Source organism: Castor canadensis, chromosome 14 (assembly GCF_047511655.1).
Source record: "Castor canadensis chromosome 14, mCasCan1.hap1v2, whole genome shotgun sequence".
In the NCBI taxonomy this organism is placed as follows: domain Eukaryota; kingdom Metazoa; phylum Chordata; class Mammalia; order Rodentia; family Castoridae; genus Castor; species Castor canadensis.
This window is the reverse complement of record NC_133399.1, coordinates 4,396,199-4,422,164: the sequence shown is the minus strand read 5'-3', so window position 1 is coordinate 4,422,164 and position 25,966 is coordinate 4,396,199. Positions and strand designations below refer to the sequence as shown.

General features: G+C 39.5%; 1 protein-coding gene and 1 non-coding gene across 2 annotated transcripts in view; one reads left to right on the top strand and one right to left on the bottom strand.

Annotated features, from left to right (window-relative positions):
* Positions 1–25,966, top strand: part of LOC109702864 (uncharacterized) — a 260,263-nt gene that overhangs the window by 205,731 nt on the left and 28,566 nt on the right. The gene's annotated exons all lie outside the window — the stretch shown is intronic.
* Positions 11,751–11,856, bottom strand: LOC141417053 (U6 spliceosomal RNA). Its single transcript, XR_012441682.1, has one exon. It is a non-coding gene; the product is annotated as a U6 spliceosomal RNA (small nuclear RNA).

The window sequence follows — 25,966 nt, the reverse complement described above, 5'->3', positions numbered from 1 at the left end:
GTGACACTAAAAAAATAATTAAATCTCAAACACTTTGGTTACAACTCATTGGATATACATATTCAAATACATGTAAATCTTATGGGGCAGATATCTGAATACAAAAGTGCATTTAAATGTGATACAGGATGCATGTGTGTCAACACATGTCTGAAATCCCAGGTAGCCAAGGGGCTGACAGTAACAGGTTGGGATGTTAAGGACAGCCATCAATATAGCATGGATGCACAACAAAAGTACACATAAAACCTCTTGTTGGAATGCTTTACATTTTCCATAAGACATAAAGTAAAAACATCTTACACAGTAAGTCACAAATACTGTCCTCAAGTTCTTTTACCCATGTTCTGACTATTGTCTTAAATATGTCCAGGGGTCTAGCTGTGTGGACCATGTGGTAACAAGCTTACCAAGCAAGGATATAATCCATAATTCATCCTGAGATGGTGAAAAAGAAAGAGGAAACTTTAACATGTCTTCTTTCCACAACTGGACTCTGTAACCACTTTACAAGCAGAACTCAGAAATCTGTAGAAAACCACAGCTTCTCTGTTCCTTTTCTGCCACTACTTGCCAGCTAAACTTTCATTCCTGGTAGTAATTAGTGTGGTCATCGTCTGCCATAGTGCCTACTTTTTCTAGACCACCATAGCAACCTTGGTTTCATGATTTTCCAAAATATTGGTCACAAGCACCACAGGGGCCCACATTTGTTCCTTTCTTACCCTCTTGCTCCAAATGTGAAGATTTATTGTAACTGCCAGACTAATCTAGCTTCAACCACCACCAAAATTGTTTCCTTTTTTATCAAATCCATTGTAGTCATCCCCAATGCAACTTTACAAACCACCACCATGGGTGACGCCAAAACCACCATTACTATTGAAATATCCTACTTGATCAAAATAATCATTACCAACAAAAGAACTCATGACCATTATCAAAGTTTCCAGAAACAGTTCAACGTATTTGGCTGAATGAGGAACTAACTAAACAAATGTTGCTTTGACAGGGCTTTACCTATATTGCAAATATGACCATTTGCAATATGGTACTTCTTTTATTAACTTATTATTGTTTTTGCAGTTATGGACTTTGAACACAGGGACTTGTAATTTCTTAGCCCACCCTGTAACATTCAACTCAGACCCCAAGCTCTTCAGATATTTTTCAGGTAGGCTCTCTCATTTTGCCCATGGTGGCCTCAGACTGTAATCCTCCCAATGTAAGTAGAATTATTTGCAAATACTACTATGAAATGTTATTGACTGACATTAGGTTGCAATAACTTTTTATCCAGGTTTCAAGCCATGATCCTTACAATCTTTATCTGTTTAGTAGGTGAGATTCCAGGCATGAGCCACCACAAAACAGCACATAATATGATATTTCTGAAATTTTATCCCTGGTGTCACTATCATAAAAGTTTACAAAAACAAACTTCCTCTTTTATCATTGCATCATGGTGTGTGATTTCAGGCACTTCAATTTTTGCTATTCTTTATAAAAACATCTTACAATTGATGCTCTTTATTATCTTCTTTAATGCTACCAACAAAGATATATTGCACAATTTTTTGTATGTTTGGTAGTTGAACTCAGGGCCTTGCACATTCAAAGCAGGCAATCTTCTGCTTTAGCCACCCCTTCAGTCCACACCTCTTCCTTTTGTTTAAGAGATGACTTGTGCTTTGAGACTCTTCTCTTTAGGCAGCTCTCTATTATTTTACAAAAATTCATAAAGCAACTGAAATTATTCATTCTGAATGGGACAATCAAAATTTAATAATATTTACGAATGTATCACATGTATATCAGCATTGCAAAAATTGCAATGAGTTTTAGAGAGAAGGAAAAAGTGGTTAAAAATAAAGATCACAAGAAGAAAGAATGCTGAAAATAATTAAATAAAGATACACTGAATACTTTCTCTCCCTTGGGTATATTGAGATTGGAAGTTGGGGATTGACATTTGTAAGGCACATGATCTAATACTTGAGCCATGCCTCCAGTCCCCAAAAGCAATTATTCACACTTGTTATCACATATAAATGTTCAAAATGAAAACTTTCAACATTATTCTGACTACTTGCAGTTGCTGATAAAGAAATGATGAATGAGACCAACAGAATACAAGATGGGAGGGAGGACTCTGGAGAATTCCAAGATAACTGCACTGATCTTGAACCTCTGTAATATAATTTGAAAGTGGATATTGTGTCTTGTTTATTTTTTTGTTTACTTCCAACAGGTTAATTGAAGACAAGTCAGCATTTAGGTTAAAGAATATTACAAGAGACAGTGGGAATACATGATGATAAAAAAGTCAATTGTACATGAAGATATAAAAGTCCTTAATAGGTATGTTAATAAGATAAGCAGTGTTATACATTAAAAGAAATTAAGAGCTTATCAGACTATAAGAAAAATCATCAACCAACAATTTCCTTGAGCTTTACTCCTCTGTCTCCTAACTGTAATACTACCTTCTTGAGAGACTGAGGTAAGGTTGTTTGACACACCAGGCTCACTTGGACAAATAGTTAACAAGATGCTATCTCTAAAATAGCCAGAGGAAAATGGACTGTGGCTCAAGCAGCACAGTGTCTGCTTTGCACATATGAAATCTTAATTGGAAATCCCATTCCAGGGGAAAAAAATCATATGAACATTTAAGTACAACTATAAGTGACAGATTGAGAAGGCAGAAATCAGTAGTGAAAAGGCTAACTCAAAAACCTTATCAACCAAGCAGAGTCAGTTATTTTCATTGCACTCATCAGGCAAAACTTGCAGAGTAAAAATTTCTTCATGATCCAATGGAATCCAAGGACATGCCATGTTCTGACCTATAGCAGAAAACCAATAATGTAAGTCTACAGAAATCAACATCTGGAAATTCCTGAGGTCTGTTGACAGTGTGAATCTGCATAATAATTAAAAACAGATCAACCACATGTGAGTGAGATTAAGAGTTGTACCCTTCTTGAAGATATAACTCTGGTTTTCCTGGTACTGTTTTCTCCACAGTGTTTTGATTTGAAATGAGCAGATATCATGGAGAAAGACCAGCTATTTACATATAGAGAAAATTAATGAACATCAGGCTTTTGGAAATCAACATTTAAGTCAAATGATACATTTACAGTTTCTTTACAGTTATCACTTCCAAGAGCCTGAAGTGAGGTTTTCCCTCTCATCAATGTTTATGTGTACAAGGGAGGTATTTTTCCATAGAAGGAGAGGTAGATGAGCTTGATAGACTACAACAATTAAATCCTGAGGTTTCTCTGACTCTCTAGGGATTGATCCAATTTAGGGCTCACTTTCAGGAATCACGCTAGACTTCATACTGGAAAATCTGTTTAAACTCACAAAAGTGGGTTTTACTTGTGATCGTGGACAACACAGCATCCCTGTGAGAGGTTGTAAGCAGTATATATACTTTTTATTCTTTCATGCTTTCCAAACAGGCTCTCTACTTCTTGAGCTCGACCTTCTTTTTATTTCTCTTGAATCTTTCATGGGATAAAATTGTCGAATATCCCCATTTTCTGCATACATGAAATATAACTTTTTTCGTAATGAGTTTTTATTTTCTTGTGTGAAAATAGTTAAATTGAAACATGAGGTGTGAGAAAGCCCTTGTCATCTGCTTTATTCCAGTTTTCAGAGTTTCAGCATCAGCCCTACATTGGCTTCCTGAGTGTACTTTCCTTAACTGGCATGATGAGTTTTTTCCATGTCATATCAAGGTGTTGGATTTTCTTCACAAACGTGTTGTCACATTTTCAGGAGAAATATGCAAGAAGGTCTGAGTGAGTATAATAAGAGGCAGGGAACAGAGAGCCAGACAAATTCTGCTGGATGTAATTATCGCACAAACTGAAACAGATCTCCAACATATGAATCCTGATTTTTCAAGGGCTGCTGGATTCTATGATTTAGAACTCCCTCAGTGCCTCCATGTTTGGGGTTGGGTCCTGTAAGCATTAGCCGATCAGAATGGCTGTTAATCATCTATGTCTCAACTCCAATGAGGAGCAATAGTAATTGGAGGTCAATATTGCCTATGACATTATTGCCATATTTGCCAGGCATCTGGTGCTGGGAGAGTTGGCAGGTTACACAGCTTCAGCAACTGTGTGAAATCTTCTGACTGCAGAAGAGGTCACCAGGAAGCATCAGAAGTGGAAAATGGTGAGAAGGCAGCTGGATGACTGGGCCCTGTGCATTCTGAGTCTGTGCCTTTACCACAGGGTTGAGACCTTAGTTCTGCTGCTGCCTGGTGGGTGGCAATGGACTGAGGGCCTTGAACCGAGTCCTATGTCCCTGTGAGGTGACTCAAACCCAGCCCACAGCCCTGCTGGGAGTTTCTGCCTTCAAATCCCTATCTAGCCCACTGAGGTGAGTGGGGATACCACTGAGTACTTATGGAGCTTTTGCTGGGCCAGGTCCCTCCTCTGCAGTGTCCCCATAACTCCTTCCTGTGACCTGGCTTCCCTTTCAGTCTTCAGGTTCAAGGGAAGCATGGGCTAAACTCTATGCTCTGTCTTCTAAACCCAGTGCTTCTTAGTGCTCCCAATAAGTCCCTAAATTTCCACAAATTCTGCACATTGTCAAATTATTTGAAAATGCAGATCCACATGTGCAGGTGGTTGACTTCTGAGTGGTGGGGATACTTTTTGTTCTTCCTGACTTAACTGTTAAATGTCCACATGTTATTTCCAGAATATTGTTTTATATTGCAATGGTGATTAACTTAGACCATGACTTTGAGTATTACTATAGAGGGAAAGCCACAAAGTAAGGTATGAAGACATCTCAAGGCAGAAAGGTGATTTGCTTTCAAATAGAGTAATAAACAAGAGAAGAAAGAATTTGGGTGTGGACAGACATGGAGATTGGAAAAATCAGTTTTCTCCTGTGATCATCTTGGTCTTGTTTGTTTCCTTGTTTTATTTTTGGGAACTGAAGTTTGAACTCGTAGCTTAGCATTTACAGAGCAGGTGTTCAAGAGCTTGAACCATATCTCCAGTCTATTTTATCTGGTTCTTTTGGAGGTGGCGTCCATACATGAAATAAGTATATTACTGTTTTGGCAATGTGTTTTTCTTTTCTTGGGTGCAAATGATTAGGTTGAAACATGAGGTGTGAGAAAGCCCTGGCCATCTACTTCACTCCAGTTTCCAGAGTTGGACCATCAGCCCTACATTGGCTTTCTGTGTCCTACCCTACCTGAGTCTCCCCTCCTTAACTGACAGGATGAATTTTCTCCATGGAATATTAGTCTAAAATTCTCTGAGTAAATCTGTTGTCCCATTTTCAGGAGGAGTATTCGAGAAGGTCACAGTGAGGATGATAAGAGGCAGGCGCTGGGTCCAGAGGGCCAGGAGAAGTTCTGCTGAATGTAATTTTCCGGCAAACTAAGACATAGCTCCTACAGAGGAAGCCTGATTGGCAAGGACTGCTGGAGTCTGTCATTTCAAGTCACCAGTTCATCATCCCACTCCCACTCCACCTTCCCATCACTCAAGGGCTTGGGGGTGGGCCCTTTATCCATTAGCCAATCAGAGCGGCTGTTTAATCGCCTGCACCTCCCGTCCAATGAGGAGCGACAGTGGTAGGCCATTCACATTGCCTTCCTCCTGATCGCCATATTTGCCGCCTTGGCTGCCATTTCTCAGGGTACCACTACAGCAGCTGTGTGAAATCTTCTGACTGCAGGAACACAGTGAGGTCACCTGGATGCGTCAGAAGCGGGAAATGGTGAGAGGGGGCTGGGCATCTGCAGTGCAGGGTGGAGGAGCTGTTGGATCCAGAAGCAGCGGTGATTTTACGGTGCCCCGTCCATTCCGGATTCTGTTGTTTGATCACAGGTTTGCGGCCTTAGGTGCGCTTCCGCCTGGAGAATGCTGGTGGGCCTAAAGCCTTGAACCCCTGTGTCCCTGTGAGGTGACTTGCTCCCAGCTCACAGTCCTGCTGGGAGACTATTTGCAAATTCCTGTCCCGCAGACTGAGGTGGTGGGAATTCTCCCGAGTACTTAAGGAGTTTGTGCCAGGATGGGGCGCTCCTGGGCAGCGTCCCCTTAACTCCTTACTGGGACCTGGCTTCCCTTTGCGTCCATCAGGTTCAAGAGAAGCATGACCTAAACTCTATGCCCTGTCCACTCAGTGCAGTGCTTCTTAGTTTTGCCAATAAGTTCCTAAATTTCCATGTATTCCGCACATTGCCAGATTGATTGGAAATGCAGATCCACACGTGCACATGGTTGGATTCTGAGTGGAGGGGACACTTTTTGCCCTTCCTGACTTAAGTGTTCATTTTCCACAGGTTTTTTTTTTTCTAGAATATTGTCTTAAAATGAAATGCTGATTACTTAGACCATGGCTTTAAGAGAATTGCTCTAGGGGGAAAGCCCCAAAAGTAAGGTAGGTAGGCATCTCAAGGCAGAAAGGCAATTTGCTCCCAAAGAGAGGAGAAAACAGGAGAAGAAATAAATTGGGAGGGCACAGACATGCATAATGGCAAGTCAGTTTTCTCCTACAATCATCTTGGTCTTGTTTCCTTGTTACTTCTTTTTATTTTTGGTGAGTGAGGTTTGAGATCATAGTTTTGCACAGAGCAGGTGCTTATCCTCTTGAACCATGTCTCCATTCTATTTTGCTCTGGTCATTTTGGAAATGGGGTCTGGTAAACAATTTTTCTAAGGTGATTTTGACTGTCTTCCTGATGTCAGTCTCCCCAGTTCCTGTTTACAGGGAGGCACTACCAGTGCTTGGATCTTCATGGTCTTCTTTTGTTTTTTTAACTGCACTGGGATTTGAACTCAGGTCCTCACACTTGCTAGGCATGTGCTCTTACCACTTGAGTGACTCCACTGACCCATTTTTGTGATGGGTTTTTCAAGAGAGGGTTTCAAGAACTTTTTCTTCCCACAGGCTTTGAGCCAAGACAATCCTGATCTTTGTCTTCTGAGCAGCTAGGGTTACAGGAAGAATGTTGGGTCTGTGCTCCTTTTCTAGCACAGAAATGATTGGAAGTGTGGGTTAATTGCAGCTACTTATGAGGGTTACAACATTCACAATATGTTATTCCACCACTTTCTATTTGTATTGAGGTAGTTGGTTTGAGAGTGTAATTTGTGTCAATGAAGACAAGTTTGGGATGCCCAGTCTCAGAGAAAGACACCTTTATATTTTTCCTGATGTGGCAAAAAGTTGGTGTATTTGTATTTGATGCGGATGTGTAGTATAAATTAAAAGTATTGGTCCTTGTGTCAGTTCTTAGCATAGAGATTCTGAAATCCTTGAAATTTCTGAGGCATAGGGCTGTATTTGGTTGTTTTCCTAAGCCTAATTGTGGCAATGTTTTCATTTATTCTAATGATTTGTCTTGTGTTTGTACCTCTCTATGACTTTAGGAAGGTGACTGGCATGACCAGAGATAGCAAACATGTACTATGGCTTATCTGTTACACACTGATGCCCAGAAGTTGGAGGGACTGTGCTGTCTGGACAGTGTCAGATTTGAATTGAAGGATAATTAGTTGCTATTTGAAAGGTGGCTGGTGTTAGTAACACCACATATTTGTTATCAGAAGTGATGGCAATAAACGCAGCACAAGTCATACCATTTGGGATCTTTGGGGGAATATTTGGTAATGTTATCAGAGTGTCCATTCTTGGTACTTCTGTCTTGTGTGAGAGGAATTCAGGCAAGGCACTAGAGTTGATCAAAAATGAAGCATGGTTCATGATGTAAAAAGTACACACTGAATAGATTTCATTGGTACCAGGCATAAACCTTGTAGTACACTAAGCAAACCTAAAATGGTGGAAGAGATCAGAAGGTTTCTGAAAATAAGCATTGCAATTAATACATCTAAGTGTACATTGATATAGATTAAGATAGCTCAGTAAGGTCACAGGATGTCAGAAGATGACTCTGAGTATTTCACTCACCTTAAAGTGAGTGCATGGCAAGAGTTTCTGGTGCAACAGATCTTTAAGAAAGATTCAAGCCCACAAACCATATCCCCTGTGGTGAGGTTGACCTAAAAGATTTTGGTCATTTTAATTATGTAAAGTTGCCCTAATGTTGTACACTGTTAGCAGAATATTCTTTCAGGGTGGGGGTTGTGAGGTTGGTGCTCTGTAGAATATGGATAATTTCAATTTCCAGAAAGTTTTGATAGTGTATGAATTTATCTGATCTGTTATGATTGTTTGCATATTCTGTGATTTGCCAATACGTGGAATGTTCTAATTTGTTACACTTGTCCATTTAGCATTACACAGCTTCTTTGTATGCTGTTGCTTGTACTATACAGATGGCCTTTGGTTTTGTACATTTTTTCTACTTGTTCTGTCATGTTACTCTTGCCCCCATCTCACCCCTTCCTCTCTGCCTGTCATTCTTCTTTGCTGTTCCATTGTTCTGTGTCAATGGTGTTCTTCTATAAATTTGAAGTTCAGATGGTTATTATAAATTCAGCAAAATGATGTGTTTTGTATGATGCTGGTGTCATACAATTTTGCTGAAATCCTGTATTTACCTATTTATTACTCAGGGCCTTGTGATTGCTTAGGCATGCACTACACCACTTGAGCCAGTCTGACAGGTATGTCCCTTATTAATTATATTTTCACAGTTTCTGTTCCCCTTTATAATACCAAGTAATTTTCAAATGTATTGTTAGTAATTTCTCAAACATGTACATTCCTTTTCTAAGTAAATTAAATGCATTTAAAATAACACTATTTTTCTTTATGTGATCTGTGTTCTTAGCTTATATATTTTTGTTTCTGTCTAGAGAACTTTCAACAATTTACAAAATTCAGATACTGGTGACACATTCTGTGAATTTTAAAGTGTTTTCATTCCCTTTCTGCATAATTTCAATCATTTTCACATTCATTCTTTGTTCTTCTTGTTCTTTTCCTCCATTGAGCACCTATAGTGATGGTTTCATTGAACTTGTAGATCCATCTTCATAATTTCTATATAATCCTTTGGTGATTTCTCAGTCTGTACTGATATTATCTTCTTTGTACATAGTATTTTCCACTTTGCTGTTTCTTCAACATGCTTGCCTGCAATCCTTTGATTCTACTTTAGACAGTTCCAAGAAAGGCTTTGTGGAATGAGTCTACTGCCTGAGATTTTTCATCCATCAATTTCGCATTCTGAAAATGGAATTTTGGACCCAGTGCCCAAACTCCTCTGGTTCCACATTCTAGGTCCAGTTAATTATCCTTCAATTTCAACTAAAAATGCATGGTAAATGCAGGGAAAGGAAAATTGTTTCACAGCTAGGGATATGCTGTGGGATGAGGAAGAGTAAGTACTCAGCTCATGTTCACCATCTGCAGGGTACAGAGAAGAGTTATAGATTTATATAGGCAAAGAACTGGGGCAGGGAACAAAGATATGCGCAGTTAAACAGTTCCAGTCACAAGTGTACTTGTTATAACTCAGCTGTAGTTTTGGGAGAGGTTCTGGAGTGAAGTTTTTAGCTGGATGATAGTCCATTCAAAGGAGAGTCTACTGTTGGGGGTAGATTTGGTTTCATGTCATGAAGAAAATCTCATCTTCTCCTTCCTAGATTCCAAGCAGGTTGCAAGGTGACAGCAGAGTGAGTGGCTTACTTAAAAGACTGATTGAAATTGGAGAGATGCCATGTTTTCCTGGTTGTATTTAATTCATGGGCTGAGTATGGAGTCCATGATTTTCACCAAAAGCAGTTTGAGGAACTGTTAAAATTCTTTTTGACTGACATTCCACATTTCTCATTTCTTCTCTATTTGGTGCCTGTGTGTGGGAGTGAACATGATATTATCTTCATGCAGTTTTTATATGTTCCTATTTCTTCACCATGTCTCCCTGTTTCTAATGAGGCCAATTTGCACTATCATGTGCAACAGATATTTCATCATGATTTCTGGTTTACTGTTTTTGATGGTACTGTGGTTTGAACTCAGGGCCCCATGCTTGATAGGCAGGCACTTTCTCACTTGAGCTACTCCACCTGCCCTGTGGTTTCTAAAGTGTTCAAGTTTTATCTTTCCATGGATGACTGTATATATAGGCACCTGACATCTATTGTATATACTTTATGTGGCTCCCACAAGACTTCATTCAGGAAAACGATGAACGCTTAGGATTCATTGTTTTCTGCATCCTAAAGTTATTCTAGTTTGTTTCTACCATATATACATTAGGTCTAAGAATGCATAACATGAAATCACATGCAGTAGGCTACATTGCTGTCTTCAAAATAATGTTCTTCTAAACATTAACAGTGATCAAAACTAGATCTTAATATTTTGTGCTCTATATCTTGAATATTTGTATATTTGTCTCATTTTTCCCATGACTCTGTCCAACTTATGTTAAAGAAATGTTAGTACTCCATAAATTATATATTTTTAATTTATTACAAAAATTCTGCAAATTGTGGGCTGTTTTTACCATGTGAGCTTTGCCATGTATTTTGGCCTCTCCCCCTATAGGATCCCTCTAAAGAACATAGCATATACATGCAAATGATCACAGTTATCACAGGGTATGTATTTGAGTTTACCATTCTAGAGGCTCGAAGTTATGGACATTGTAGAAATATGCAAATAGTTATTTTTATAATAGAAGCAAATTCATTACCTACAGTAGGATGTTGGCTTAAATTGCTTCAGAGAATGCTCCCCTTTTAACAGTTAAATTGTTCAAGTTCACCACAATATTATTTCCTAGATACCAGTGGACATGTAAATTTTCTCATGCATTTATAACATTATTCAGTCTTAGGCCACTTGGTGTTAGCTTTATGTGAACTAGTAGTAGGCATCTCTAATGGGAAGTGCAAGTATCCCAGTGTACAACATGCAATTATTGGGACGAGCTACCAACTAGGTGTTTATGTTCTACTCTCAATGTAAAAAATAGTTCCAATGAGGTGTCAGAAGTACTGTGTGATGTGTGAATGTAGATGGTGAATGAGAGTGTGATGACCCTGAAGTGAAGTAAGCACTTGGAGGATCCATTATCATGTGACTTTCTTGCAAAGACAGTCTCTATCTCACCTGCTGTGACTTTCCCAGTTGTTCTTGTAGATGGTGTGGGCTGTGGTCGGAGCCACTGACCTTTGAGCATGTGTTGCCACTTGCATGTGGCTTGGTTTCCTTTACAGATATGATAGATGATGTTATGGAGAGAAAATGTGACTGAAAGAGATTTGAAAAAGGGTTCATCTTTCCCACAAATGGAAATGCACAATGGATTGAAACCTGTCATTATACTCAGTATGATTTTACAGACATCTTCAGTGAAGGTAGATAGATGACAGGTTTGAGGTCATTCAAGCAATACAGCAAGTTCTGGGCAGCCTGGACTAAATAGGGAGACCTTGTTTCAATGGATAACACACAAATCATTTTAAAAACAAATTAAAGTCCAGTGAAAATTCTTCATGTAGTTAAATGCTGTATGCACAACAGGGGCAAATTATAAATTTGTGCAAAATGTTTCAGACAACACAAAGCTGAACATCAGCTTTATGTTTATCATTCTGGTGCCTACTTGTAAACCTGGCTGTGCAATGGAACCTGAGGCAGGAGAACTGCTAAAGAACATAGTTGGACATTAGCTACTTCAAATAAGCTATTAAGCTTCATAAAACAAAGTACATGGATTAATGTGACATAACTTTGTTACTTATGTTTGAGTTTCATGGATACTGTCCTTTTTTCTTGAAAATATGTAATCCTTCAGGAATTTGCATGTCATCCTTGCACATGGCCATGTTAGTCTTCTCTGTACCATTCCATTTCCAATGTATGTGCTGCATAAGTGAATATGATACTGTTTTGATCAGATCAGATCATTTGATATGGTGTTTCTACTTTGATTTAAATCTGTGTTGGATTTATGAGTAAATTCCAATACATTTTTCAAAACTTTCTGCTAGGCTTTAATTTTATGAAACATTTCAGTATGTTCCCTATGAGTGACCCAAATGGAAAGACATTTCCTCTGTCACTTGCATATCTGACCAGTTTCCACCACATGGAGCTCTGCCCTGATCTCAGTTGAGGCCTTTCCCCTATAGCTAGACCAGCACTCAAGGTCAGTACTAACTGGATCAGCAACTGACCGTTGCTGGGAGTTCCCAGAGATTGAAGAATGCAGGGACCTTTCAATGTAAAGTTCCAGACTCAGGAGCTTATCAATATGGCCTGTCAGCACTGCACCTCGACTGAATGCCTAGAAGAGGAGAGAACTTTCCTTGTGCCTCCATATTATAAAGAGTCCATGTGTCTTTTTTTTTATTATAAAGAGTCGGTGTCTTTTATTTGTTCATTGTGCTTCCTGAGTCTCATTTTTCTTTCATTTCATACCCTGCTGTTTGCTACACACTAAGGCTGTCTTTATCTTCCTTGTGTACTATGTACATATTGTGAGGTTCATATATTTCTATTTTTGATGAAATGCACTGCATTTTTGTGAGGCTCTTGGTTTTTATTACTTAAGTCTTCTCCATAATCCTGTGGATGCCACAGGCTTATGCTTTTTTTGTCTCTTTCTCTCCTGATCCTCAATTGTCTACTTTGTATAGGGTGCTGTCCACTATTGAACCTTCAGTGCCTTCCCATCATTGCCCAACTTCAAAGATAATGCTTTACCATCTTTCTGGCTCTGTGCCTCAGAGGTACTAATAATTCACTGGTATGCTAGACCAGTCCACCATCTTCACATTTATTAATGACTTGTGCAGATACTCATAAGGATGAGTATCTTCAGTCATGTTTCATGCTCTTTATTTTATGTATTATTGATAGGATATAGTTTCATTTGTTTTTCTTTGTTTTTGTGTCTGTATTAGAAATCATTTCTTCACTGGTGGAATTGCTCAAGTAGTAGAACATCAGCCTAGCAAGCATGCAGCCTTGAATTCAAACCCCTGTACTACCAAAAAAAAAGAAAGAAAAAAGAAATGATTTCTTCATAGTTTCCACAAGGGTTACATAAAATATATTATGGCTATTCAAAATTTAGGAAACAAAACATAGCTTTAGTTGCATATAAAGACAATTTACTTTTTTTTCATTCCCACACCACATTCAATGATATTCCCTTCACACTGTATATCTCTCTATACTTTATATTCATTAAGACATAGTGTATGTTTATTTGTTTTTAATGTTTATTTCTCACTGAAGTTAAAAAACATTTTGGTAGTACTGGGTTTTTAACACAGGGCCTAATATGCTAGGCAGACACCCTACCACTTGAGCCACTCTACCAGCTCTGAAGTTAGGTTTTTACATTCTGCTTTACAGCATTTGAGTATTGTAAATATGACTAAAATTTACTTTCATCTGGTGGGATTAATACCATTTTCATGGGATTTTTAAGGTCACTTTGTTTAATTTTTGCTTTTGTCATGTGTAAGCTGTCTCACCACCTCCCTAAGGAGGACACACAGAAAATATTCTAACCATATCATCAGTTTTGATAAATGCAGGGTTACAGCACAAGCCTGAGGAATCCATACTTCAAATAAGGATGAGTGGGTCTTAGTCCTGTCCTCATCTAAAGTCACAGAGTTTCATGGTCTTTCAGTTTGTGCATAATTGTTTAAAGCATAGTTTTGGTTGATTTCATTACCTAGCAATATCACTTCATAGAAGTGCTTACTTATTCGATTTACATTCTTAATCAATGATTGAACTCTTCATATACTGCTAAAGGGAATAAATATATGCTAACAAAATCAGTTAGATTTTATTAGTATATATTAATTATGCAAATTAATGGATCTCAGGGCTTTGCACTTGCTTTTCAGGTACTGCACTACTTGAGTCATACCTCTAGCCCTTCTCTCTTTGGCTATTTTTTTTAGATCAGGTGCCTCCAACTTTTTTTTTTTTTTGCTGTTTTTTTTTTTCATTTTTCTTTTATTATTCATATGTGCATACAAGGCTTGGTTCATTTCTCTCCCCTGCCCCCACCCCCTCCCTTACCACCCACTCCACCCCCTCCATCTCCCCCCCCAATACCCAGCAGAAACTATTTTGCCCTTATTTCTAATTTTGTTGTAGAGAGAGTATAAGCAATAATAGGAAGGAACAAGGGTTTTTGCTGGTTGAGATAAGGATAGCTATACAGGGCATTGACTCACATTGATTTCCTGTGTGTGGGTGTTACCTTCTAGGTTAATTCTTTTTGATCTAACCTTTTTTCTAGTACCTGTTCCCCTTTTCCTATTGGCCTCAGTTGCTTTAAGGTATCTGCTTTAGTTTCTCTGCGTTAAGGGCAACAAATGCTAGCTAGTTTTTTAGGTGTCTTACCTATCCTCACCCCTTACTTGTGTGCTCTCGCTTTTATCATGTGCTCATAGTCCAATCCCCTTGTTGTGTTTGCCCTTGATCTAATGTCCACATATGAGGGAGAACATACAATTTTTGGTTTTTTGAGCCAGGCTAACCTCACTCAGAATGATGTTCTCCAATTCCATCCATTTACCAGCGAATAATAACATTTTGTTCTTCTTCATGGCTGCATAAAATTCCATTGTGTATAGATACCACATTTTCTTAATCCATTCGTCAGTGCTGTGCCTCCAACTTTTTGTTTTTGTTTTTGTTTTTATGACCTGGACTGACCTGGACCCAATCCTCCTCTTCTCAGCCTCCCAAGTACCTCAGATGACAGGTAATGGTCATTGGTTCCTGGCTCAGTATGACATTTTCATACATCTATGTAGTGTTCTTTGATCACAAACACTCTTCTACACACTCTTCTCACCCTCCTGGTTGTCCTCTTCCTGTCCTCAAATTGTCCCTGCTACTTCCATGTCTTTTAAAATGGTCATAATATGTCACATAAAAAACTCTTCCTACATAGAATTATTTATACGTCTTTATATATAGATACTTGAAATATAAAACTATTCTGATAACATGCATTTAATGATATTAATGTAAACTTTATAATATACATACATGTGAAAAACTTACGAAAGATGCACAAAAATATACAATTTTTTATAGAAACACAAATTCTCATATAAATATACAAGATAAATAAATGTTCTTATTTGAGAAATTCACAAAATAAATACCTTTGTACCATGGTACAAAAAATAGTGAGCAGAAAGCCCTTCAGCTGGTACATCTCATTGACCCTCAAATTTGATACCCACAAAAATACTAATCTTGCTTGGCACCTGTGGATCATGCCTGTAATCCTATTTACTTCAAAAGCTGACATTGGGAAGATTGTGTTGAAGGGTAGCCTGGGTAAAGAAGTGACCCCCGTCTTTGAAAAAATCAGACCAAAATGCACTGCAATAGGGCACTTGGTTTAGAAGCACAAAGCCGTGAGTTCAAACCCAAATCCCACAATCTAAAACAAGCCAAACACTAAAATATATAAGTTACTTTATATCTTTCTCAGACTTTCATATTTTGCTATTAGCAAGAGAAACTGGTCTAACACAAGTAAAAGTTTTATATTCAGTCTTGTGCAGAATCTATTAAGAGAAAGGGTTTTTCTAACAATAACAACAACAAAAATGCCTTGGTATGTATAGAGTTTTTCTGGATTTGAAAGATGACATTTACTAGGAATGCCCTTGCCAATGATCTGAGGAATAGGTATATAGTTAGGGAAACAGCTAGAGAGGGACATAAAGGAAAAGGAAGGAAGATAACCTATGGATTTTGGAAAGTACTACCAGGACTTAGAAAATGGAAGGAATGATGAGTATACCTGATGGACCTTGAGGATCATCTTATTCAGCAAATAGTAAAGCAAAGAGAGAAGGTGCTATTGCTGATAATTTTGAGATCTTCAGAGAAAGAGACAAGATGATGTCCCAGAGGCTGTGAATGATAGGTGGAATGACAAGATGTTGAAAATTCCTTCAGAATTGATCTTATCAAGTTTGAAATGGAAGATTCCAGGTTCTGAGAGAGTAGGAAACAGTGTATTAGTGAGCTTTCATTCTGCAGAAAATTCTTCAGGTAGTGAAACTGTAAGGGTTAAAGTTTTTTGGTTCCTAGTCATGGAAGTCCTATCCATGATGAAATGGCTCTGTGGGATTTGGACATGGGGCCTGGCAGCACATAGGATGAGGATTATGTGGTAGAGCAAAACAATAAATGTCATGGCAGGGAGCAGAAGAGCAGAAGTAGAGTAGGGTCCAGTGAACTCCCTTGATGGCTTGTTTCCAAATATCTGAAGACTCATATTTGGCCCCAACTCTTACAGGTTCTAAAACCTTCCAATAGTCCCAAGCAGAGGACAAATCCCTCACTCATTTGCCTTTGGATGACACTGGTTCAAACAACACTAGATTGGTGAGAATGGGGAGTCGTTTGTCAATAAGTAGTAAGTTACAGCAACAATAAGGAGTCACACTTTCTGTACATGCAGATATGTTTAACATTCTATCCATTCCATGATTGGACTTTATCTAGGCATGCCTAGAAGTGGGGTCAGACTGTCATTTCACAAAGTCTGTAAAAGTAAGGTTAAAGAAGGACTTACAGAAGCAGGTGCATGAAAGAGTTTATGAATGTGTCAGTTTCTTTTTATCAGAATATTAAAGTATCTCCATGTGATTTTTTTCTCTGTTTAAGGTCAACATTGAAGGAGGGGAATTATTACTGTGTGAGGAAGAGGGGGCAGCAGACACGCTGAGGATCCAGACTTAAATCCTTAGGTGTGCCTGCTGCAGCACATGGGACTGTTGCACTGTGAGGTACAAAATCAGTGTTCACGCTAGTGTTCAAGCTTGGGAATATGATGTACCTTCTGAATGTGGGTCTTCATTTATAACTTGGAGTCAAACAGACTCCTTGTCTGAATTACTCCAAAGGGTTTTCTTTTCAATTTTTTTTTATTCTTCACTTTTGCATCCTTTGTACATTTCTGCTGAGAAATCTACACTTTCTCCTTGTACTTATTAACTGTGGTCTCTTTTTCATGTGTTCTTACTTTCTTGGGTAATACAGTTTAGGTTGAGATTTCAGGTAAGAAATTCTTGTCCATGAAGAGACGTACGTGATCCCAATTCCTGAAATGTGGCAACATCAGGCCTTTCCTCCTGGTCAAGGAGATACTTACCTGCCTGGCCTAGAACCACAAAATTTCTGAGGTCACAGGCTGTCCCCATGGGAAAATGAGTGTGAAATTCTCTCAGCATATTCCTGGCTCCATTTCCCAGTTGAAGAAGGGTCCATTCTGAAAAGCAGGTTCCACCTAACTACAATAGTCCCCCGACTGGACTGGGTAAGCACCAGGGAGGAGGCATGAACTGCTGAGGGCTGTTGCTGGATTCAATTATTGGGTTTTTGCACTCTACCTTGTAGGGAATCACTTCTGTTACTCAGATCTCAAGGGGTGGGTTCTGGATCCCTAGCCAGTGAGAAGTGCTTGAGAAATGGTGAGTCACAGGCTGTTCTAAGGAGGACCCACTGCTTAATACAGGAAATGCCTTCCTGTCTCTGCCATTTTCTGAATCACATTTTGCTGCTGAGAGCAATTCTCAGTCTCTCTCTTACTGTGATCTGTATCTGGTGTTAGGGTTCACTTAACTCACCAAGGAAGCCTAGAATGCTATTTTGAACTGGCATTCCAGACCCCAGGAGGATGAGGGGTTAGAAATGCCTTAAAAAGTTTGATGCAGACCTGGGCCTCCCAAGTACAGCATTGCAGATTGTTGCCTGAGTCTTCGCTTGTGCAGCTTTGCACTTTTTCTTCTTGACCCTGGGCTGGGACTGTTCAGATGGGTGAACTCTGGGATCCTGTAATTTATATGCAGTGACCTGGCCCAGGCCCAGAGCCCTGTTAGGACTCCTCAGCACCTGAGCTCCAGGTCTCCCCAGCCTTCAGTGTGTGGGAGGTTGTTGCTTCCTCCATTATCATTAGGGCATTGGTGATTAACCAGAATTAGCCAAGTGTTTCGAATGCAGTCTTAGGCCAGCGCCATATATGCACTCAGTTCTTCTTAGGGCTGTCATAAATTCCTAAATTGAAGCTGCCTTTGCATTGCTCAACCCACTGGAAAGGCTGTGCACATGAATCTAGGGATCATGGTGAAGGGGAGATGTTGGGAAGATATTGAAGGTTTGAGGTTTTCACAATCTCTGACATCATTGGAGTTGTCTAGGTTGTATGTTCAAAATTTAATTTCACATGGAAGGAGGACCTGGCCTACTATATCACAGCAGGACAGCACCAACTCTGAGGTCTGCAGGGTCTTAAGGGTGAGTTAGAGGAGAGCTGTGCTTTCTAGGGAGGAGCATACTGTGGTGGACAACTGTGGGAGAGGAAGGACAATGGAGGGGCCACCATCAGCTCCTGGACCAGAGATCCTTTCCCCTGACCTGAGACTGTCTTCCAGGAGACCACAAAGAAGGGGTTGTTGTGGTGCCTCAGGTTGAGGGTGGGTCATAGACTTCAGGAGTATAAGAAAGAGACAAAGTTCAGGAATGTTTGCTTATTAAGTGTACTGTTTCTTCTGACCAATTAAGGTGATGTTTTTTGAGGTAGAAAGTGGGAATATCAAAAGTGTGAGACTTACTTTGTTTCAGGTATACTGAGGAAAGTCATCTAAGTATAATGTGAGTACAAAGATGGTGTTGTTTAATCACAAGTGTTTTCTAGGATTTCTTTGCTTTGGCAAGATTTCAGCTGTTTGCATTTTCTTTTTTTGTGGCACTGTGCTTTGAACTCAGTTTCGCACAGTTGCTAGGCAGGCTGTCTACCTCATGAGCCCCTGCACCAGCAAGTTGTTTGCAGTTTCATTAAGGGAGTTGGTCTTGTCAGAATGTACCATGTGACAATTGAGAAATCCTGCCTTATATAGTGAAAAACAAGACATATTTGGTTCGGTGTGCTAGCATACAGGTTTTTACTATATGCAAGTTTATTTGGGTGTATGGTATTGGTATGATAGCTACACCTTCTTTTGTATTTAATAATTTTGCTCACTTGTTAGTATGTTCTCCTTTTTTTGTGGATCTTTGTCTTGAACTCAGGGCATACTCCTTGAGTCACTCCACCTGTCCTGTTTTGTGAAGTGTGTCACAAACTATTTGTCTGGGCTGTTTTCAAACCATGATCCTCCTGATCTCTGCCTCCTGAGTAGCTAGGATTAGAGCTGTGAGCCAGTGGCACAAGCTTGTTCTTATTTCCTAGGTGATAATGGCTAGATTGAGAAATCCTTGTCCATGAAGACAATTGCCTGATAGCAACAACTGTGACAAGACCAGGTCTTTTCTTCTATTCTAGTCTCATTTGCCCTGTCTGAGAAATTGGTCCTTCTGTGAAATCACGGGCTATATCCATAGGTGCTGAATGTGGAATATTCTCAGAAGACTCTTGGCTGTATTTCCATGTGAAAGAAATAAAATTCTTTTGGAAAAGCCAGGTGCAGGTTATGCTTAAATAAAATGCATCTCCTTGCTGGTGAATATAAGCTTTCTTTCTCTCCATGTCTCCTGATCAAATTTTCTAATTTGTAGATTTTTCTGTTGACTAATGAATCTCTAATGCCTTCCCACCCCTCACCCAGCATGAAAAGTTGCTGCATACCACATTCTGCCTTTATGCCTCAGAGATACTGGGGAAAGGCTCATGCTAACAGTCAACCATCTTCACATTTATTTATGACTCTTTATTTAGTTACACCATCCTTTCAGTCTTGTGGTCTTGTTCCTTTTTTTTTTCCCCTACTGGTATGCTTAGATTTTTTTTCTTTATCATTTAAAGAAAATTGTATTGCCTGTATTAAAAGGTGTCTTTTGTTGTTGCAGTTACAAGTTTTCATAAAATATTTTATGTTTATCTTCTTGGAATTTTAGCAAACAAAACTTAGCTATAATTGCAAACAGAGTCTTTCTTTTTTGCTGTGCACTTTACATTTACTACTATTCATGTTATACTTAAGGTTCTGAACTGAAGAAGCTGTCAGATTCATAAATTCTTTTTATATGAAACTGCCTAAATGTCTCTTTCAGTTCCTCTGACCTTCAGAGATTTGTAATCCTATTGAGATATGGTCTGATTCCTGGAATCTATGCATGCCAAAACAAACACTTTCCAAAATCAGCCCAAAGGTATTGATAGTTAAGACCTCAGAAATGACAGGAACACTCCTGTCTGTCAATGTGTGGGTCTTCTTCTTCCAGTGCTTACCAGTTTCCCACTGTCACCACTCTTTCTTTAGCTGTTCTTGCCCTCTGTTCACAAGTCCAAGACTGACTTCAGCTTACAGTCTTTGGCCTCAGCCCTGTATTCTCTATTGCACCTTATACATGGTCATCACACAAATACTGATTTTTTTTTTTTTTTGTGGTACTGGGGTGTGAACTCAGGTATTCATGCTTCCAAAGCAGGTGCTTTAATGCTTCAGTCACACTCCCAGTCCATTTTCCTCTGAGGTCTCAGTCACTTCCTTGCGTAGTTTGGCTTCCAGCTGCAGTCCTGATCCAGCCTCCAAAGTAACAAGGATTACAGATAGGAGCCATCAGCATCCAGCCCACATTGATCATTTAATGTAGACAGAATTCACAATAGTTGCAGTGTTCAGTTTCAGATGTGCTGTAGTAATTGCCTGAAACATTGTCTCAGGCAGTTAAAGAATGATAGTCACAGAAAACAGGGTAATAAAAGAGAAGCGTTTTAGTTAAGGCGAGAAGAAAATAGTAGAAAAGCTACTGTATACATAGGAGGGGTCTCAAATCAGAGCTAATGAGACTCATTGAATTGTGGTTTTTATAAGGATTTTTATTTCCTACTTGAAGGAGAACTGGGAGGTGTCTTCATTCTAGTGGTCCATTTAGGGGATGTATGCTATCATCACACATGTGTTCTGAGGTGACCATGTGCTTGCCCTCTTTCCTTTCCCTTTGGCCCTGAGGTCTGGTGTACTGGTTGGACATACAGAGAATGGCTTATGTACAAGTATTATTTTCACCTTAACAAATTCTTAGGTGAGACAATGAAATGTTAATTCTTCTCATCCCCACTGGTTCATTTGATCTCTGATCGGCATTATGTTTGTCACCAGATGATTTTAGAAGTGCTTGTATATCCATTTGAAATTGTTTTTTATTTTTATCCTAATCCTACCCTTGGGGATAAATCCATTAATTTCTGTAGATAAATCCCAAACTATGTGTAATATCTTTATCTTTTAAAGTCTCATGTTTGTTTGTTTTGGTGATACTGGGATTTGAACTCAGGACCTCATGCATTCTAGGCAGATGCTCTAACACTTGAGCCACTCCACTTTCCCTTTAAATGACTCTTAATTATATGCTGGCTTAATTACCAGAGGATCTCTTGTGTTCAATATAAATTGTTCATTTGCAACTCTTTTCAAAGACACAGATAACATTTTCAGTGAGACTCATGGTTCTTTTCTAACTTCTCTTCTCTCTAAGCTGTCACAACACATCTCATGGAGGGCACACAAAGGACATACTAAAGAGATAATGAACATTGTTAAATACTGGGGTTCACAGCACAAGCCAGTTGAATCCATACCACAATGAGGATGTGTGGGTATTCATCTTGTTGTCTGGTGGTCCTGGGACTGTTTTCTCCACAGTGTATTGATTTGAAATGAATAGATATCCTGGAAGAAGACCAAATGTTTTCCATATCAAGAAAAATCAATGAATGTCAGGAGTTTGGAAAACAATATTGAACTCAAATTGTGCATTTACAGTTTCTTTACAGTTACCAGCTATAAAAGTCTGAAGTGAAGTTTTCTCTCTCATCAACATTTTAATGAAGAAGGAGAGATAATTTGCTGTAGGAGGAGGAGTGGTAGAAAAGCTTGATAGACTACAACAGTTAAATCTTGAGGTTTCTCCGATTATCACTAGGGACTGAGCCAAATTCTGGCTCCCTTTCAGGAATAACGCTGGTCTTGATGATGGGAGATCTGTTTAAAATCAAAGTGGGTTTTATGTGTGATCTTGGGCCATGCCGCATCCTTGTTAGAGATTGTACACAGTACTCTTTTCATTCTTTTCTGCTTTCCTCACAATCACAGGACTTCTTGAGCTCAACTGCCTTTTTATTCTAATTGGAACTTTGGTGAGATACACTTGCCATAAAACTCCATTTTCTCCATACATGAAATATAACATTTCTTGCAATGTGTTTTTATTTTCTTGTGTGAAAATGGTTAGATTGAAACTTGATGTGTGACAAAGCGTTGATCATCTGCTTCCTTCCATTTTCCAGAGTGAGTTATATTGACTTCCTGAGTTTCCCCTCCTTAACTTACATGATAAGCTTTTTCCATTAGATATTGAGTCTGGGGTTCTCTGCACAAACCTGTTGTCCCATTTTTAGGGGAAATGCACAAGAATGTCTCAGTGAATATGATAATAGTCAGGTAGTGGGTCCAAAGAGCCAGTACAAGGTTTGCTGGTTGTAATTATCACACAAAGTAAAACGAATCTCCAACATAGGAATCGAATCCTGATTTGGCAAGGGCTGCTGGATTCTATGGTTTAGACACACTCAGACACCTGCCCTATGTTTGGGGGTTGGGCCCTGTATCTATTAACCTGTCAAGTGGCTGTTTAATCAATTGCACTTCCCCTCCAATGAGAAGCAGCAATGGTAGGAGGTCTATGTTGCATATCACATTATTGTCATATTTGCTACAATGTGTGCAACTGGGAAATTGCTCAGGCTACACAACTCCTGCAGCTCTGTGAAGTCTTCTGACTGCAGGACCATAGGGAGGTCACCTGGAAGCATCAGAATAGGGAAATGGTGAGAGGGTGGCTGCGCATCTACAATGTTGGGTGGAGGAACTGTTGGATCCAGAAGCAGTCGTTTTGAGTGGTCCCTGTCCAGTTGGTTCTGGGGTCTGCTACCTAATCAGGAGGTTGGGGCCTTAGGTCAACTGTCACCTGGAGAGTGGCAGTAGACTGGGGGTTTGAATCCCATTCTGTGTCCCTGAGAGAAAATTTCATTCCAGCCCACAGCTCTGCTGGGAGTTTCTGCCTGCAAATCCCTATGCAGCAGACTGAGGTGGCTGGGAATTCTTAAGAGTTTTTATGGAATTTGTGTGGGAACAAGGCACTCCTTACTGGTACCTGGCTTTCCTTTGAGTCCTTCAGGTTCAAGGGAAGCATGGGCTAAACCTTATGCTCTATTACCTAAATCCAGTTCTCATTCTTCTTCTTCTTCTTTTCTTTTTTTTTGTGGTACTGGGTTTGAACTCAGAGCCTTCACCTTGAGCCACTACACCAGACCTTTTTTTGATGGGTTTTTCAAGATAGGGTCTCGTGACCTATATGCCCAGGCTGGCTTTGAACTGTGATCCTCCTAATCTTTGCCTCCCAAGTAGCTAGGATTACAGACATGAGGCACCAGCACCTGGAAATCCAGTTTTTCTTAGTGCTGCCCATATGTCCCTAAATTTCTATGCATCCTGCACATTCAGATTTGTTGGAAATGGGGATCCTCTTGTGCTCATGGTTGGCTTCTGATGGGAGGGGACACTTCTTGCTCTTCCTAACTTAACTTTTAATTGTCCACAGGTTGGTTTTAGAATATTGTTTTATAATGACATAGTGATTAACTTAGATTGTGACTTGAAGAATATTACTTTAGGGGGAAAGCCCCCAAAAGTAAGATATATAGGCATCTGAAGATGGAAAGGTGAGTTGGTCTCAAAAGCAGGAGAAAAAAGGAGAAGAAAGAATTTGGGGGCCAACAGACATGTAGATTTGTTGTGCAAATATTGTCAGAGGAGAAACCAAGTGACACTCAGAGAAGTGGAGAACTTAGATTTGATTTTATGCCAGATTTGATTTTGGGCTCACACTCAAAATTCTGGGTCCTCTATAAAGAATTCAGGGGATACTTAAAGGGCAGTGCAGGCCTCAGGTTACAAGAAATGTGTTAGGGTTAATAGGTGAGCCTGTGCTGGGTTAGAGACTTGGTGTTGTTTAGATAACACCAGCAGGGGAGATCTGCTTTGGAAAGTTTATTTACAGAAGGAGACAAAGGAAGGTGGGACTGAACGATTATCTCTACTTGTTGTCCTTTTCATGACCTAACTAGCAATTTCTAATGTTCTGTGTCCTTTCCTGAGAGAATGTTCTTGTTGAGATTGGGAATATCAGTTTTCACCTGTGATCATCTTTGTCTTGCTTGTTTTCTGGTTACCCTGGGTTTTTTTTGGGGGGGGTGGGGTGGAATTGAGGTTTCCACTCAGAACATGGCATTTACAGATCAGGTACTCAACCACTTGAACCATATCTTCAGTCTATTTTGCTCTGGTTATTTTGGAGATGGGGTCTTGTAAACTGTTTTTCTGAGGTGACCTTGACTGTTTTACCTAGGTTTACAGGAAGGAGCTACCAGTGCTAGAATGATCCTGGTCTGTTTTTGTTTTTATGCGTATACTGGGATTCAAACTCAGGTCCTCAAGTTTGCTCTTACCACTCGAGTGAAGCTGATAGCCCTTTTATGTGATGATTTTTTTCAAGATAGGATCTGAAGAATGATTTCCTAGCACAGGCTTTAAGCCTCAATCTTCCTGAGTGTCTCTACCTCCTGAGAAGCTAGGATTACAGGAGAGAACCATGGGGATCCTGGTTCTCATGACCTTATGGTGACACTAAAGTGTTGTTTGTGTGCTGACTCAGGCTGAGATTTGTTAAAATTCACATTACAGCTGTTTACTTATAATTTAAAAGATATTTGCACTGATTATTTCACATAATCATTATTGGTGCAAAAAAATGGGCTCTTGGAAAATGTGTTGGGAAATGTCTGAGTTTAGAAAGGGGATAAGGGGAAGAGTTTTGGTTCAGGCTTGTAGAAAGGAAAGAATTTCTGTATGAAACACTGAAGAGTAAGTGTTCTGTTTCACTAGATCAACAGGAGTAAGTTCAGTTATTTATCCATGGCTCCTTTCATGTTGTATCTGAATATAAGCTAGTGAGGTGATGCGCAGTACCACCTCAAATAACTTCACGATGAAGAATGGTGGCCATTCAAAGAAAACATATGCTTTGGACTGGCATCTGCAGTGGAGTCAGTGTGGTGGGATCCACTTGTGACTTCAGGTGTCTCCACTAAAGCCATGCTGTATCGAAATTGAACTCTGAGATACCCATTGGCATTTGAGAGTTTGGGTCTTTCCACACATTTACTTCATTGATGTCAGGAAAAAATTGTGGCACAGGTGAGAACTGTCAAATGATTCTGGATAAGAGCCTGGAAATGGCTGAGATTGAATTCATGGAGAAGGAAGCTGTTTCCTGTTGGACGGTGGGAGAATTCTCTGCCTGATGGCCTAGGGTGAAATTTCTTCATTGATCAGGTTTCTCTCCTCTGTTCCTAGGAAGGAACTGCCATGGACTGCATCTGAACAGAGACAAAGTCTCTCAGCATAGGAATTTGTTTAACCTTCTCTTCCTGAACTGTGGGTGAAACAGGCTGCTTTCTTGAGTGGCCTTTCCACCCCCCCAAAACCCCGCCCCATACAGAATCATTTTCTATAAAGTAGCAGTTTACTGAAGCAGTTAAAATTTTTCTTGTGATTTGAGTGTAAGAATGTAATTTTCCTAGTTGGAAGCAGAGGAGAATTCTTCCTGTTTTCTTTTTGGTGGGACTGGGGCTTGAACTCTATCACTTGATCCACACTTCCAGTTCATTTTACTCTGGTTATATGGAAGAAGGGATCTCACAAATGGTTTTCCCTTCTGAACTCAAACCGTAGTCCCCCAACCTCACTCTCCATGTAGCTATGATTGTAGAAGTGAGTCTCCAGTGCTCAGCACAAGGGAAATTTGTAAATATTTATAAATATTATTTGAATCCCTATGCAACTGAATAGACAGTCCATTATTATTTCTGGGGTTTCCTTCTGATCTCTGCCAGTTCTGTACATTGATTTGACCAATAGATTTTTTT